General features: G+C 41.8%; 1 protein-coding gene across 4 annotated transcripts in view; it reads left to right on the top strand.

Moving 5' to 3' along the window:
* The window catches only part of RAB30 (RAB30, member RAS oncogene family), a 48,242-nt gene that overhangs the window by 7,848 nt on the left and 24,054 nt on the right, over positions 1–16,340 (top strand). Inside the window, exon 1 of one of the 4 annotated variants that reach the window (XM_027677486.1) lies at positions 3,026–3,158. The exons of the other annotated variants lie outside the window; for them this stretch is intronic. The gene's annotated coding sequence lies outside the window, so the exon portion shown is untranslated. Of the gene's footprint in view, positions 1–3,025; positions 3,159–16,340 lie in introns of those variants that run through there. 4 annotated transcript variants of the gene reach the window in all.

Raw genomic sequence — 16,340 nt, 5'->3', positions numbered from 1 at the left:
CCTTGTTCTGAACAATTTGTTCCTTCTAAAAAGGGAACTGTGCCCATTTTCTTCAACTCAGCAGTATTCACATTTCTAAAATGTGGTAGTAGCATTTTGCTTGGATTGATGTGTTTGTGTGCACATAGAAAGTCCCAAATAAATGCAGGTTTCTGTTAAATCTTTACTTTCAGCAGGCAAATGGGAAATCTAAAGTTGAGCTCTTAACTCCATGTTGACAGATTCCTGCTTGACATATTTAGGAGAGGGAGGCATGAGTGTGTGACACTGCTGGAAACTGCTTTGTGGGATCTGTAGGAATGAAGTCTCCTCTTGTGTTGTGACCTGCTGTTGGTATGCCCTGACCATCTCATGCAGGGATGTAGTGTATGTTCAAAAAAAGAAACAAACAGTGTCTTTTAGGAGTCACTAACCCCAAATTCTGAAGTATTTTGCTTCCCCCTCCCCTGAATTGGAAAACAAATATATCCATATTCTTATCCTCAGGTACTTCTCAGTATTTCCATTATGTTTGTAAAAGATTTTTGCTGATGTAGAGTGTTTCCTTCTACTAGGAAATCTTTCTTTCCTTTTAAGTAGCACTTCTGTTTCCACAGTTCTGCAGGAAACCTGTGTCTTGGTGCACTCGCAGATGGCTGTACAGGTCGCTGGTCTCTATGTGTCACTAGGAAGCACTGACATAATGGTCTTCAAAAGCATGGCCTGTGAGAAGTGTCTGCTGGGTCATGTTGGACATCGCTGTGCTGGAGATGCTTGAGATTCCTCTGTCCTGTGCCATTATACATGATTATTAGGGACCATTCCTAAACTTTCTACTGCAGATGCGAATGTAGTATGGGTAATTTTTAAAGCTCCTTCTCAAGCTGCTGCGTGGCCGGAGATGTGTGCTTCCATCATTAGTAACTTCACACTGTTCATTGGGAATGTTCAGACTTTTGTCAAGGGCCATCCCACTTATATCAGGGTTGTCTCTAACCTGTTGTGCCTCTGGATTGGAAAACTCTTTGGATAAGTCAGTCTTAAAATTAATCTTTTTGCTAGGTTAACTTTTTGGGATGGTGTCCCTAGGCTGATTCAATGTGGGTGGTTAGCTGGTATTTAATAATAATAAATAAAGGGATCTTTAAAACAAATCCCCTGTAGTTAGAAATTCACAACTGAAGAAATTCAAAATAAATTGAGTATTGCACAATGAAATAACCAAAGAAAACATTCATTGTGGGCTGAGGCTAATTCTGTTAGAATAAAGGAAGCTGATTCTGAAATAAATACTAAATAAAGTATCTCATTAAAATCTACAGTTTTACAAAAGCTGTTGCCCCAGGAAGGAAGAACCTAGTGTGAATTATTGTTTTACTGCAGCTGTCAGTCATTGCAGCATGAACATGTGGCATCAATTCGTAAAGTAGCCACTAGTAACCAGGTCATCCTGCTTAAATGTCAAACTTCTTGCTGGAAAATGTGTGAAACTACATAAAAACTCTTTCCATCTTGTTAGCACATCTTTCACGGTATTTCTCATTTTGCTTGGTGACATCAGTTCTTGAAGATACAGAGGAAGGTTTTAAAAATACCTCCTGGGCAATGCTGAGTGATGCTTAGCTAATGAATTCATTGATGTTTGTCTGATATTCTGGAGGGTTAGTCCACTTCCTCTGATGCAGTTTTTGAGTCATCGCTCTCTTTATAACTGTTCCTGTGTTTTATGTATAGATTGGATTTCATTATCCTTGATAAGGTCTTTGAGATAGAACTTCTATCTGTTAGTCCCTACTTTCTCCAGAGAGAATCTGCAGTTCTCTGCAGTCTGTAGGTGTTACTGTAATGTGAGTAACCAGTGCTGTAACTTGGGTGGGAATAGCCATTAGTGATTTTGGGGAATGAGAGTCTCCTTAATTTCACTGCAAATCCACCTATATAATTTGCAGTTTCATCTAGAATTACATATTTTGTATTTTGAAGGCAAGACAACTGAATTCTGCATCTGTTTTGTGTTTACAGGCAAGCCCTTTCTAAACTTTCTTTCTTGGTTGCCTCCATCTGTAAAATGGAGATAACCTCAGAGGGATGCCTTGAATATTCATCAGTGATTTATTGTATGCTACTGAAGAGAAGTGTTACCAGCAATGCTAATGAAGTTTATTACTCAGCCCCTCTGCTGCACATTGATTGGTATTTCAAAGATCTGCAGTCTCCACAGTGAGTGCTAGCAAATTCTTAACTGGACTTAGCTTGTAGATGACACTAATAACTTCAATTTACATGAGGCTTTTCCTTTAGAAGAGCTCCAAAGAATTTTATAAACTGTAATGCAAGCCATAGTGTAAATATTGCCTTAGCAGCCACCAGATATCAGGGAGTTGCTGTGTGATGGATATTGCAGTGCAGCTGGCAGCTGTACGTGAGAGGATAGCAAGGAAGAGAAGTAATTCTGCAAGTGGTGGAGGTGACACAGGGAGGGAAATAAGAAAACGAACAGACACTACCTGAATTGTGATTTTTTTTTTTTTTTTTACCATTGATGTGATTGATTCTTATAGATAAAGTGACTCTCTTGTGAAACATGGCATTTTTGTTGTAGTCTCACGGTGTTGTGATATTGGTTCAATTCCAGTCAAGCAGAAAGAGCTGTGCTAGCAACAGGGTGTTTTTTCTTGCAGAGCTTGTTTGTTTCTGGATGTCTTAATTCAAATACTGGGGTGCAACAGTGTGATTTCAGCGGTTTCTCAGCCTGGTATGGCTGGCTGTAGAATGTCTTCCTCTAACGGAGGCAAGAGGCACAATTGCTTGGAGTTTGCCCTGTATATCAAAAAGACTGGAAGGCATACCCCAGATAACTAACTCTGAAGCTGAAGTCCCATTAACCCTAAATTCTCTCATAAAGTGTAAATAGCTTTGCAAAGATGTTGGCTTAGAATTTGTTCTGTTCGGTTGGGTTTGTTCACTGGATGGTGGAGCCTTGGCTTCTGCCCTGAATCATAGGCACCTAAGTTGCATTGTCTAAATAACGTTGTTGTTATTTTAGGTCCCAGACACTATCACTGGAGGGAGATGGCAGATTCAGAAGTGCTCAGAGATGTTTGTCTCAGATGTTTGGTAGGGAAGCCAGACCTTGTATAAGACTAACTTGGAGATTTTGGTGAATTCCTCAAAGGCAGGTAAGACAAATCAGTGCCACTGGGTACAGTGTAATCTGCCAGAGCAGTTAGTGCTTTAATAGACTAGATGCAGGTGTCAAGGTGTCAGATCACTTAGTAATAAAGAGAATCATCAGTTTTTGTGTCCCATGCAGGAGCATCTGTTTTGGAAAGGTTTTGAGCACTTTCAACTCTGATTGCTGAGTGCTGAATCTTCAAGGGCTCAGAAGCACTAGACAGAGAGGTTCAGAAACTGGATAATGTAAAATATGTAGTTACAATTGGAAGCTATGATAGGAATATCTGGATAAGAAATGCATGGCTGCTAAGTGTGCTCTTGGTTGATGGGCGGTGCTGTCCTGAAGAACCAGCCAGTTGCAGCCAAACAAAAAATGTCAAGGGCAGAGATCAGCCCACTCAGAGGTCAGTGACAGTGTGGATTCTGATTCTGGGCTCATGGCAGCTGCCTGGTGGTCAAAAGAATTGTAGAAATTATGTTGTCTTTGTAATTTTGCTGAAACACTGTTTCCTTTGGTAACTTTTGAGCCCGTTGGTCAGGCTAGATGATTGCAAAAGCTTGTTTTCTTAAGAAAACAGGGTTAAAGTGTGTATAATGTTTTAAGGGGCAGGGAGCTTGTTGAAATCAGGTGATTGTTTGGCAATGCTCATCCAACGCTTGCCTGGCATGGAGAAGAGGTTTCACTGCATCATCTTTAGGGTTGGTCTGGGCAAATGAGTATTTCTGTTTGTAGCACCTAATGGAGACCTCAGCAGTCAATAGGGCACAGTTTGTGGCTTGGCTTCCTGCCTGGCTGTGTGCTCACACTAATCTTACAATAAAAACAAAATGCAAAGTGTAATTATAGCCTGGTGGGTGAATTTATATTTTTGGTATGTTCTGTTGCTGGGAGTATTTTAAAGCCTCTGTGTCCGTGATTCTGGTCTTTCTAGATATTTAGAACCCTGTCAGCTCTGTATTTTGCTAGGCCATACTCTCCATTAAATATATATATTGATAACAGTCAATGAGTGCATTAATGTTTAATTCAGTATATTTTTCAGGTTTAGGATCCCACTCATCCATATTGTTGTAATTGATTCCTCCTGGAAATACTGTGGTAATTAGAGGAGAGACTGATTTGCAAGCATTACTGTGACATGTGTAACCAACCTGTCTTGTTTTGAGCCTTTTATTACCTTTACTTATGACTACAATTGTGTGCCATCTCAAGGAGAAGTATGAACTTTTCATTTGCATGTTAATGGCACTTTGTCTGGGAAGGTGTTACAGGGATTCAAGCAGTGCTATGCAGAAAAAATAAAATGTCCAGTAAGCAAACGATTTTGACTGTTAGTGGTTCAGACGTTGCTAATAATAAAGGTCTTTTTTTCTTCTGATGTAGCAAATACAACCTTTCAAATGGGCAAGGCAATCGGTATGATTTAGGAAGAGAATTGTTACAGATAACTGCTTCCTGTAATCAGCATCTGTCTTCTCCTAGGAAGGAAGGAAGGGCTTGTAACTTGTGTGCCCTTTTTAAAGGCAGGATGTGTTAATTGAGTCTTAATATGCGTTGTGATACATAGAGATACACTGAAAAAAGCTGTATGCTGAAACTCACTGGATTTCTCGTGCAAGAGCTGTATGTTGCTGGGAGTGTGGGCTGTTCTCAGGAGCTGAAGGACTGATGTACTGGTTATTTTGTCAAGCTTGTTTGGCATTTGAGGGATTTGTGCAAAGCTCTGACATTTCACTCTCAAACTTCTAGTTTTAGAAAGGAACATTTGTGATTTTTATCCTAACCTTGAAGTGGGTCCCAGTGTGCCTCAGTGTGTGATTGAGGTCGTTTGTCCTCTTGCTCATAATGGCTATTTTAAAGGCTGTTCTTGGGAAAGTAAAAAAGACTCCATCACACTTCTGCTTTTGCATGGGAACAGTCTGAAACAGTCACAGAAATCCCCGTAAATATTAAAAATACGTTCTGTGTCACACTTATAATCCTTCTTCATAATTCCCTACTCTTCTACTGTTTACAAGAAACCTGAGCCGTGTGCTTTCATCTCACCATCAGCTCTCAGTCTGATGGATCCAGGAGGAATTGCCATTCTCTGTAGATCAGACCTGGAGGAAGGTGAGTGGCATGGGCATAACAGCCTAACATTTCCATTTAGGACAGTAGGATAAGCCTCAGGAGAAGAGACCTGATGCTTTAAATTAAGAGCGGCCATTCAAGCAAGATCCGTTCTTCCTTGTGCCACTGTGTGTTGCTGCAGCATCCCATAGCCCACCCTTGTATCCTGAATAACTGTGCAATGGCAAAACAGTTTCCACCTAGTAGAGCTCAGTGCTTTCTGGTGAGTGACAACAAGTTATGGTCACTAACAGGCAGGGAAATTTTTGAGTGGGTGAAGGGTTAGTGGGTGTTTGTAGGGAGATCTGACCAGGTGTGAGGAAGAGCATTGTTGACAGGCTTGCTTTTGCATTAAGGGTGATTAGTGGGATGTAGCCTAGTCTGTAAGATGAATGTGAAAAGAAATGACAAGGAGTTGGGGAGCCACAGAAAGAGAAGTGGGAAACCTTGAAGATACAAATGGGGAAAATTGGGAGAATTGTGCTTTAACAGTATCTTTTTTTTTTTTTTTGAATGTGAATGCCAGTGATCCAAGATGAGGTCTGTTGAGGCTAGAGAGAGACAACTGCAATAACTGAGAGGATGCTGGACTTTTTTAGAAAGCTTCACTGCTGTACTTCATCAGGAAATAACTCTCTCACCAACTGAGATTAAACCAGTTCTTTGCATGAATGGCCTGTGTGAACAGCAAAGGTGTGAGTTGGCCAGGCTTTGGTTGGGAAGGGAAGGGCGGTTCTGTGAGCTAAGGGAGAAGAAGGTTTAAGAGGAGGTGGACGATGTCTGTTTTAAGCTAGAAATCTGAAATCTTCTTAGACGAGTATCAGCTACCTGATATCTGTGTTGACCAGTTCAGTTGCTGCATGTTAAATGCAGAATGTTAAATTAGGGTAGAAAGCATTTCTATTGGAGTCTGGGGGTGGAGCTGGCTCTAAGGCATTAATAGATAAGGGAGAATTTGGGCAGTTGCAGAGCAGTGGATGCGGCCTGTTTGCATGGGGAAATGGTTATGTTATCATGGGTGACTTCTCCTGCAGCACCTAGGAGTGAGTGGGAAGAGAAGCTAGAAGACAGGATTATATTCTGTTTTGGTAGCTCTGGCTTTTATACAAAACTTATTAATTAAAAGGGGAAATTTCCTGAATACAGGAATTTAAGTGTTATCATGGTATAGACTTGAAGTTACTCTTAATAATGAAGAAAGGGGGGAAATGTACATACTGTTTATGCACAGCTTGCTCTCCCTTAAAAATTTAAAGGATGTACAAGTGGGCATGCATGTGGTGGAAAGTGTGCAATAGTTACATGTTGAGTGAAGCGTTTGAGTTGTAACTCCACCCTTTAAAAAATGCCACAGGCTTCTTTCAGTGTGATAGACCAAAAAAAATTGTAATGTATTCTGTCAAAGCACAACTCATTTATATTGTTGGAGTCCATACAACCTTCTGTACAACCTGGTATAAAGAAAACTTGTATTGTGCACACTGAGGTACCAAGAAGTAGCAAATAACAAAAGGGAGAAGAACAGTCTAAGAAGTGTGCAAAGCAGAGGCACCACATGTATAGAGTCTGTAACCTCTGATGCTTTTAAATAACCAGCTGATGTTTCAGTTAGTTTTACATTTGAAGTGTTGGTTGTTGTAAAGGCATGATGAAGGACTAATTTAACTTCATTTTATATTATGTATTTAATCATGGCTTCCTAATTCCTACATGCTTATCACAACCAGGTTCTGGATCTGTCCAAGTGTGCATTTGTGTTGAGGGTGAAGGGGATTATGTTTGTGACCATGCTCAGACCTTATTTTGCTGGCTTTGGGGCAGAGATGAGAGGACACAGACCTGCTCCGAAGAGCACATGCTGTCTTCACTGACTGCTTAAGTGTAAGAAATGTACAAAGAAATGCAAGCATGGTGCTTTCCATGTGACCCTCATCTGCAACTATTGTACTTGGGAAGTCTCACTTGGTGCTTGCTCAGTCTTGTGGGAGGGGGGAAGAGAGGTTATTAGTTGCCAAGAAAAGAAACTCAAATCAATTTAAGTGCGCACTTGGAGCTGCCACTGTAACCCCGGGCAGTATGTGAGGCTACTGCAGAGCAGCAGCAATAGAGCCATGAACTAAAGCATCAGATTAGTAAGACCACAGTGAAAACTTTTATTTTTCCACTGGAGGTGAAGTTCTTCACTCCAAAGGCTTTTTCTGGATGTGGAGCGCTTTTCTGTGCCACAAGCCAACCTACATTTCTATGCCAAAACAATACTTAAAACCTGTCCACTTGCATTTCACCACGAATAGGATACTTGACCTTTAATACCTAATGTTCCCCTGATTGTCTTGGGTTCTTTTGTGCTTTTGACAGTGAACCAAAAGTCTATTTGTGACTTACAAATGCATGTTCTGTTACAGATGGATGTGTTAGCTGGGGCTGTAGTGACTGTTGTTCAGGCTGGCACTGAGATTTGCACTGAAACCTGATTTGTGCTCAAGGTTTGAATTCAGATTCCCAATCCAATGCACAGTCTTGCCAGGATATGCATCTCCTTTGCAAATTTAAAAACGAAGGATTTTCTAACTTTTGGCAGAGGCAACCCCACAGCTTTTATCTCTGTAGGTGTCAGTCCAGGGTTAGGGATTTTTTTTTTTTGCCAGTTTGTTCTTCTTGTCTTCCCCTCCAGGCAGTATTTTTCCTGCCCTTTTTTTGCTGTGCTGCACAGGGATGCTCCTCTCCAGAGTGTGGCTGGCTGGGCTCACGCCTTGGTGCTCCAGCAGCATCTGCCCAGACATCCTTATCCCAGATTCATGCCATATCCTTCTGTTCTTCCTGTTTTTCCTGCCTTTTCAGTCTATAAATTTTATTTCTTCCTTTTATAATCTTAACCTGAAATTGCTTCACAGTTTCTTTAAACCATCTTTTTTTTTCCTTTTACACCTAGATCTTTACAGCTATTATTTGTTTCCTTTCACTGTCACCTCTTGAAATTCATAGTAATGCCAGCTAAGCAAATACCTCAGTCCAGATGAAGGCAGTTTTACAAGCCTTGTTACCCTGCCTGGATTCTCTACCACCACAGCAGCTTCTCTTTTGCTTTTGATTGTACATGTATCCAGTTGTTCAAGTTGTCTCAGTTTAAGTTGTTCTGCACATGACTGTTGCAGAGACACTGAGGTGCTTATGCTACAAGAGAGCAGCAGTGCACATTAAGAATGAAGTTTTCCACTGGAAAGAAGCTAAATAGGTTGGAGAAGAGAGTAGTTTGAAAAGGTCGTTCAAAGCTGGAATTCACGTGTTCTTGCTGGAGTTAGCTGACTGCAGTAACATTGTGCAAGTCATTGCAAACCCTGTGTTTTCAGAGAGAAAAAAAGTGACTTTTTATAAATCTGCTTTTAAAGTTAAGAGTTAAGATAATGCTTCTGCACGAGTTCCTTGCACAGAGCTGTGCAGGATGGGTGGATTTGGGCTTGCAGTGCCACTTCAGGGCGATGCTGATGACTGTTAGGTAGGAAAGAAAAAAATCTCAAGTGCCACATAGGACCTGTCCTGCAAGCTATCAAAAGCAGAGCCAAAAATCTTCTTATATTCTGACTTCTGGTCTTGGTCTTCACCTATTTTCTCTGCTAAGAGGATAAATATGCACACACACACAAAAAAAATCTGTTCTGTTCTCTGATTTATGGTACAGTCCTGGATATCCAACCTCAAGTCACATGTAGTATAGAAATACATTTAGAAAGGACTGGAAATAAATATAGGACCTCTACGGAAATCTTGTCTTTGCTTTAGATGGGCTCCATTAAACATGAAATGTCTTTATATCTAATGACAATTAGCTGTGCAGTTAGGAGCTGCTGTTCGTATGTTGCTTTATACTTGATGGGAGTGTGCTGTGCTGGGGGGCAGCAAGGCTGCACTTGCGCATGGTGGAATAAATGGGAAACTGAAACATGAAGAGGGAATTCTGTATTTTACTAAATGAAAATGCCTTATGTTGAGTTTTGAATTACAAGTAATGTTTTTGGGTAGACTGTCCATTTTGTAAAAAAACCCAAATGGTGCTGGTCCAAATAGTTTTGTGCAAAATTGAGAAAATGCAAGGAATGAATGAATGTGAGATGTGCATTACCCCCATAAGCACAGTCTGTCTGGCTCATACCATCTCCTTTGACAAGCTCTATCCTAAAGAATAATGTTTAAGTATATATGTATTTAAGAAGCTGGTAATGCAGTCTTTTTTTGTGACTGAAACACTTTCTTCCAGGATTGTGTGTCAAGATCTTAAACACACGAGTGTAGCCAGCTGGCATTAGCCTTGAGACTAAGTCTCCTAGTTGGGATGAAAAATATCTTCTCTGTCATATCCCTTCAACTTAAAGCAGTAAAACTGTGTGGTGTCCAACAGTGCCAGCCCACTCTGCTGTAATACCTAAAGATAATTATTCTTGCTTGGTTTTGGTTTTCTATCTGTTTTCCTTCCTCTCTCAGCCTGCCTTTTATTTGCCTTTGGCTTGTGCTTTTTCCCTTGCCTGTCCCTCCCCACATCCACCCACATGCACAGCAATCCAGAAACTTTAGACTCTAAACCAAGCCAGCAACCATTGCATGGAGGGGATGCTGCAGGACCAGCATGCTGAGGGGGTACTCTGTCAGGAGTCCTCCATGGAAAAGGCCTGTTTTCTGTGTAATTGCCTTATTGCCTGGGTGAAAGAGCAGAGTTCCTTTGTCACATGGGTTGTGATTGCATTTCCAGTAACTTCAGCAGCCTCAATGTTTCATCTTTGCGGTGTGGGTAAGGGTTAATGTACGAAGCTTGTGATACAATTCACAGTGTTGCAGCTGAAAAGTTATTGTGGAAATCTGTTTCTTTCGTACTGGATACACAGTGACCTCCTTTTGGTATGTGCAGGCTGTAAATGAGAAATTGGGTGTCTCACCTGCAGTCCTGCAGGCACAGCCTGGCCAGGGAGGACGGTGATGAATCTCCTTCCTTCTGCCTCATATCCAAAAGATAAAGGATCCAAACTAGTTATCCATGTGTTATCCCGTTGCCTTTAGTTAATTTGCTTGGGCATCCCTGATTGTGGGTCAGTTTTGTGGGTGAAGTTTGGGGGGGAGCATGGTTCTGTTTGCTGTCACAATGAAGGCTCTGCAGTGCAAATGGACTGAGGCCAGGGACTTTGGTAGGATGTGGCCCTTGGTGTACGTACACAGCCAGCGTCGGAGTGCAGTGGTGCAGTTTGATACATAGCTGCTTTTTGGGGGAAGTAAGGGAAGAAGCTTGTGGCTTTCATTACAGAAGGGACTGCTTTCCAGCCAGCCACACATCTGAGGTTGTGCAACTTCTGGTCTCCCCCATGCAATCCTGGTGGATGGGGGTGCCAGAAAAAACCTACCCCACAGAGGAGCATTGTTTACAACATTGTGCAATAAACATTATTCCTTAGGGTCCTGTTGCTCCTTCTAGACAAAAGGTCTGGCATTGAAGTCCAGGAGTGGAGAGAGATTTGCAGGAGGGGAAGGGCTGAAGACAAACCAACAAACTAAGACATGGTGGTGAAATGAGTGAGGTAACTCTGCTGTGTGGATATCCTCAACTTCCCAGATTTTTAGCATGCATCCAAAACCAAAAGGCAGTGTGGCTGGAAACAACAGGCTCTCTGGGGACCTGTTCTTGAAGTTACAGCCAAATAAATCTCCCACCTATATTTAGAAAATCTACTGTAACAAATGTGTGATGCTGGTCATGCAGGCAAGATGCTTTGGATTGCCTGGGTTGGAGCGAACACAGTGGTGTTTTTGCTGCTTTTACCTGTCTGGCAGATTAAAACTCACGCAAATATCCATGGATTTGGCTTGCTTTGAGAACACATGAAAAAGCAGGCATTGTTGGACATGTGGCAAGAAACGGCACAGTGATGCTGAGTGTGGGAGCAGGGGAGGGGACTCATACTGCTGCCAGGTTCTCCTGGCCATGCTGTGCTGGCAGCCTCCCCTGGGAGCTGGTGGCAGAGCTGTCACGGAACTGAGACCCCCCTCGTGGCTAGTTCAGGCTCTCTTTGGCAGGCAAGAAGTCACCACATGTAAGAGCACATGATTCTCATTACCCATGCCTGAATGTCTGCTGGGACTGAATTGCCTCGATCCTCAAGAGTTGCTCAGTAAGAAACAGCAAACATTTTTCCTGGGAAGGAGCAGCTGTTTATATATAGTGTGCTGTGGATTCATGAGTGATTATTAGGAAAACATTCCTTTCTAGTCATAAAAAGGGCATTTTTGTTGTCTCCTTTCCTCTAAAACACACAAGTTGGAGAGTCAGGGATTTTCATTTGCCATGACAACCGATGAAACCGCCAAGCCATGTGATATCTTTGTCCTTCCCATGATTAAATCTTTTCTTTAAATTTTTTAAGGCCATGTTGCTGACAGAGTTGGGAAACATCAGGTGTTATTTGCTTTTCTCATGTAGACTAGTCAGGATTTAATTTGCATGTTTACTTGGGAGCTGTAGAGAGCTGGGGGATATTGATAATTCCATGATTTATGGTAAGGACAGTATCTTAGTTCAGAATTGCTGTACTGTATTGATGTCTTTGCCCCCCCCCCCCCCCCCTTTGAGCCAGTGCTATTGCTGAGAGATCCTGTCTCCCACAGGACAAAAACTATCGTGGGACCCATCAGTGCTGCTGAACAGTGAAGTTCAGAGCCTTGGAGATGTTGGTTTACACGTGATGCAAATGGCTTAGAGACTTTGACCCAATAAATCTTTTCCTGTTCTTATGCCAGGGCAAGGTTTTGCAAAGGCAGAAAGTGTGATGGCTGTGACTCTTGGTCTGGTCCTTGTGAGGGTTTCCCTTGGTTCCAGGTCCGAGCACTTCACACTGACCAAGAACTGGTGCGTGGTGTTGCTGTCAGCAAAGCTTGAGTGCCAGCATTTATTCTCTTTTAAAAATTGCTATCTTCTGCTCAGGAATTTCCCCAGGGTGCCAAATATAGATTCAACACAAAAAACCCCCCACAACCCCAACTCAAAGCCCAACCCCAAAAGCTGCTCTGTTGCTAACGAATAAAAATAGATGGTCACAAACACAGTGCTGACATGCCAAGTCGTGCCCCCATGCCCATGCAGCTTTGAGTGTGAAGGTTCTTGTCCCAGTGACAGCACTGCTCAGGCTGCACACATCGTGTTGGCATCAGTGTCTATGAAGACTGGCTACTGCTTGTTTTAAGTAAACAAGAAGAAATAACTTTCTGCTTCCTAATCTTATTCCCCAAGAGGTCAGAACTTCAGTAGGCTGCTGCCAGGAGATCAGTAATAGTACAGGAATATCTCTGTATCTCTATCTGCTATTATTTATAATACAGAAATGTCTATACTGGAAAAGCCCTGAGAAGTTGTGTTTGTGATGGGAACATATATTTGAGCAAAAGCACCGTGCTTCAGGAAGTTCTGGGCTGTGTCACAGAGTTGTTGATCGTTGGCAATATCAAAAGGGTAAATATTGGTGCTGCATAAGCTGTGGTTGTGCCTTCGCCTTCTCTCCAAATGCAAATCTCTCTCTGCAGATCTCTGCAATAATATATTAACCCATGTGGCAGAAGATGGGGAGTAGCTGAGCTGGGAGTGGAGGTGTGCAGAGGTGAAGACATGATTTATCTGTACTAGGGAGCTGCTGTGACCAATGCTGTCTTTTAATGTGTGTGTGTGTGTGTGTGCATGCACATGCAGTGCTTGGTTTTGTGGGGACCTTCCTGCTTAGTCCTCAATGTACCATTTTCTTCATCAGCTCTAACCAATAAATCTCAAAGACGTTTTTGGAACACATTTTTTAAAATTATTTTTTCAGATTTTAAACTATTAGGTAAGCTGTCTGAGTAATGTCCCTGTAGTGGTAGGAGACTTAGAGCAGAAAGCTTCCACTAAGTGCTGGTTTTTTGTGTTTCAGGATTTGTTTCAGTGTCAAATTTAACCTGTGCAGTGTCTTGAATTGCAGCTGGGCCAAAGCTGAGATGAGGTTTTCTAACAGCAGATAGCTGCCCTAGAACAGTAACTGTACTTTTGCCATGGTTTAGGACAAATAAAAAGTACTGTAACCAGCTGAAACTATAAGGGGAACTGAAAATAGGCTACTCGTTAGCATGTGAGCTAAAATTTAACCAGAATATGAATACTGTTACTTACTTTCTGAAGAGACTTGTGATATCCTCATAAAGATCTTACTCAGAAGCCATGATATGAAATTACCGTTGAAGAGATAGATACTAAAGATAGTAAACATACTTCCAAACAAAATTACAGACTGTGACCAGGGCTGTAAAAATCCAATTCTTCTGTCCCACCCTCAAATTTTTTTCCCATCTGGATTGAGTCCCTCCTGCAGCTGGCGGGGTGCAGGCAGGGCTGGGAACCTTCCCATTGGAGGCATCAGCTTAAACCAGCCCTGAAGCTATGCCCAAGTCTCTATTGTTTCTACTTTCTTCCCTCTCTGAACAATTTGTTTTTTGTGAAACATCTGCTGCTCTGGCAGATACCCACAGTTGAAGCTGTACTGCAGTGTTTCTTTGCAGAAATGCAAAGAATATTTGCTGTGAGCTCAGCCACTTGCCAGATGGGATGGTTGATCCCAGCTGAGAGGTTTCCATTAGATGAGGCCATTTTTAGAGGGGAAAGCTTCTTACAGGGTACAACGCTTGTGCTGGTGGTGCAGTTCCATTAGGAAGCTGAAGCATATATGCTCGGGTGCATAAGCATGAATGTTACAGGTAAAATGTGCTTCCCGTCTGGAAATATGAGGTGATAAATTGGGGAGCACTGGGGCAATAATTAGCCTAGTAATAGCTTAGAACCCATTAGCCCAAACTTGATTTTAGTGGCAGACAAGGTCCTCTACTTTGGGATTCTAAGCTTGTCTTTGGAGCGAATGGGGACCTGGGAGATGAGCTTCCCTGAACCTCAAGCTGTGGGGTGCCAAGCACAGCCCTGATCTCAGATGCCTGAAAGTGAGGTTAGATGAGGTTTAATTACTTATTACTTCTACTAGGTTTGATAGAGAAGTGATGTAAATCCCAGTAAATCACAAGCTTAAGCAGAAATGAAGAGGTGGAAATAATGGCTTATTTTTTTCAATTTAAAAACATTCTTAGGAAACAAAACCTTATTAGATTTTCTTTAGTTTTGTTCACACCATAGTCTGACACAATCAAAACAAACTGGTCAACAGCAGTAAGACATGTCACTGTAGTTAAAAGTTGAGAAAACTTTCTTGGATATACTTCTATAACCCAGACTAATGCACATATTCGTATTTCACAGTACATTTATGGTTCTTATGTCATTCATTAGTGGCATAGTTACACTTGTGCTCCTTCTGCATTTGCAACCTCATAGTAATGATGTTCTTGTAAATACTTTATTGAAATTCTTTAGTTATGATAGCTTGTCTTGTATATTTTCAAAAATGGTGGTGTCAAACTGTCTAATCTTGCAAGTGTTTTAACAGAGCCCTATCACCCAGTGTCAAAACTGCTCCGTGTATGGCCATGATGCCAGCCCAGCAAATTAATGAAATAGGAGACTTCTTTGCCTTTTACACACTTGACATGACAACCTTTCTTCTAGATTGAGGATTAATTGTTTCTCCACCAGCTTTGCCTCCTTGCAAGTTGGGCAACCTGCACTTCACTGCATACTGCCCCAAAAACCTTGCTCAGCTCCTGGGAGACACCTGGGGTTCAGCCTGATCCTGCACCTGGTTTCTAAAAACAGAAATTCTCACCTAAATTCCTGATGGGCTTAGTGGGTCGGGTCTTGGTGTGGGAGCTTTATTTCCCGTTGTAGAGAACTGGACTTAGGCAGCTTTCCTGGCTTTTCCATACAAGACATGTTTCAGTTATCACTTGTCTGTAGTTTAAAAAATAATTTTGTTGGGGTTTTTTTCCCCCTTTGGGAAGAGGCTGTCATTTTTGAGTGGATAAAACAGCATTTTTGGCTGGATTTCTGGCAATACAGTTTTCCACACTTGGAAGTCAGCCTGTCTGCTGTGCTGGCTGAGTCTGTAACTGCTTCAACACACAAAAATGTGTTGCTGCAGAGCATACAGCTTGGTGGTCGCATGATGTGCTAAAACGCAGCCAAGACCCATGGAGTGTTGTTTTGAGCTTGCAGTATTGTGTCTCCATCTCCAGGCATGTCTTAAAAGATGTTTATAAAAGCATGTGTTAAGGTTGCATGAACTTTTTTTGCAGTCAAAAACCCAGATTCTGACAATAAATGGAGTGCAAGGCTGTTCTTATGCTTGAAACTAGTTTTCTGATGATGGTGTGTACTCTGGATGTGCTGGTGTGTGGGTTGGTCAAACACTGTTGAGGCATTGTGGCTATGCATGTCAGCAGTTTTTTTTAATACTAAAGAAATTTAATTTTCTGTTTGTCATTTTGCAAATACTGTGTCTGTATCATTATTCCAAAGTAACACAGAAATCTGATTAGTTTATTTGTTTGTTCAAGGAGAATCATCATTGATTAACAGTTGAATCCTCAGATGTATTTGAGGAAATATAACTTGCTGTCTGTATGTGATATTTAGCACTTTTATAGACAATCCCAACACTGAAGTGCATAAATTTCGCTGAGTCTCTCTTCCCCCCAAGAGATGGGAAAGTTAGATGAGAATGCTGGATCAGACAAGCTGTGACTTGGCTGGTTTCTCATGAAGAGCCTTTGGTGGCACTGAGATCCTCAAGGATGTGTCCAACCTAAACACCACCCATCCTTCCACCATACAACCAAGAAGGATGTATTTATGATGTGTATTAATGCTGCTCTTGACACCAGTTTTAATGTCGCACCAAGCTGAGAGCATAGATCATTTGTGCTTGTGGTTTTGCCACCAGCAGCACAGAGGCATGGGTGATCCAGGCTTTCTTGGGAATTAAGTCTCTTAATTTTTCTAATGTGAATGGAAGTGAAATTAAACATTGTGGAGATGAGGAGTGAGGAAGGCAGGCAAAGAAGCAGAAGGAAATCCAGGCTGCTTGTTTGTAGAGGGCATGAGCTTGGCTCCTGCTTGCCAAGTGCAGGA

Source organism: Neopelma chrysocephalum, unplaced genomic scaffold (assembly GCF_003984885.1).
Source record: "Neopelma chrysocephalum unplaced genomic scaffold, ASM398488v2 Primary Assembly neopelma1_43, whole genome shotgun sequence".
Classification (NCBI taxonomy): domain Eukaryota; kingdom Metazoa; phylum Chordata; class Aves; order Passeriformes; family Pipridae; genus Neopelma; species Neopelma chrysocephalum.
The sequence above is the reverse complement of the archived record's forward strand: the minus strand, read 5'-3'. Positions and strand labels throughout refer to the sequence as shown.